The sequence below is a fragment of the Alosa alosa genome, chromosome 6, assembly GCF_017589495.1.
Source record: "Alosa alosa isolate M-15738 ecotype Scorff River chromosome 6, AALO_Geno_1.1, whole genome shotgun sequence".
NCBI lineage: Eukaryota > Metazoa > Chordata > Actinopteri > Clupeiformes > Clupeidae > Alosa > Alosa alosa.
In genome coordinates, this window is record NC_063194.1 from 852,927 (window position 1) to 854,131 (window position 1,205).

Consider the following 1,205-nt stretch of genomic DNA (forward strand, 5'->3'; position numbering starts at 1 on the left):
ATGTTTTTAATTAAAATAGACATTTACCCCCTGGCAATAGGTTTTATGTGTTTTGTATGTTTTGTATGTATGAATGGTATGTTATTGAATATACATGTTGAACAGTATATGAAGTGATGAATTGCTATAACATGTAATGTGTTTTTTGCAATTAAAAAAAAAAAAGATGTCTGGTGTGTGTGTGTGTGTAGGAGGGGGTGTAGTCACATCACGTCACACTTGTCACTATGAGGAGGATTTGTGTGGTGCTGCTGTCCATTCAGGAACAGGGAGAGTTTGGAGAGGGATGGGTGGGTGGTTCCAAGACATATAGTCACTGAGGCATACTGTTGCCTGGGGCTGGGGGTTAGACAGTTTGCCCCAGCATGGGGGCAGGGGGCATTTTCCTCTGACATACGCTCCACTGTTTATCACATAGTGTAGGGCTCATGTTGTAGTAGAGAGCGACATGATTCAGATGAGAACTGGGAAAGCAGGTGACGGATGTGTGTTTAGTGTTCAAGAGGGGGGTTATCCAGTTGGCATCGTTGGAGATGGATGTTGCGCTGTGTTACATCCCGGTCTAGGGCTTGTGGGATATAACAAAAACGGGCAGACACAAAACTTAATAAAATGGTGTATTTATTAATACAAAAAAAAACAGTATGGAAAAATGTCTAAATTAAGAAAAAACAAGGCCTCGGCGGCCAGGCGCTCACTCCTGGTCTCTCACCCCAGGGAGTGAGAGAGATGACGGCAAGTTGCACGGGCAAGGCCCGAGGCTGGCCCTAGTGCAGCGATGTGCGGCAGCGATGTGCGGCAGCGACGGTGGCAACGAACGATTCCCACAGCGAGCATGAGAGCGAGCTCAATGACGTCAGTCCCCTTTTAAAGGGCCGGGCTACCCTGACGTCATAGGGTTTCACACCACCCCTCAGCTGCGCCAATCTGCCTGGAAGCACACAACAAAAGTAACAAACACAAATAATAAACAACAAGACCCACAGGGTCGTAACACGCTGATATGTCGCCACCTAGCGGCTGGAGGATAACCATGCTGTTGTAAGTGTGAAGTGAGAAGTGAATTGAATGAGTTTTTCCTAAAGCCTTGCGTCCCAAAACTTACAGCGAACATCCGTGGAATTGAAAGTTCAAAACATCAGTCAAAAAATCAATAAAGTGTATTTGTACGTTTTATTTTCACCATGAAATGTACCTCATTACAA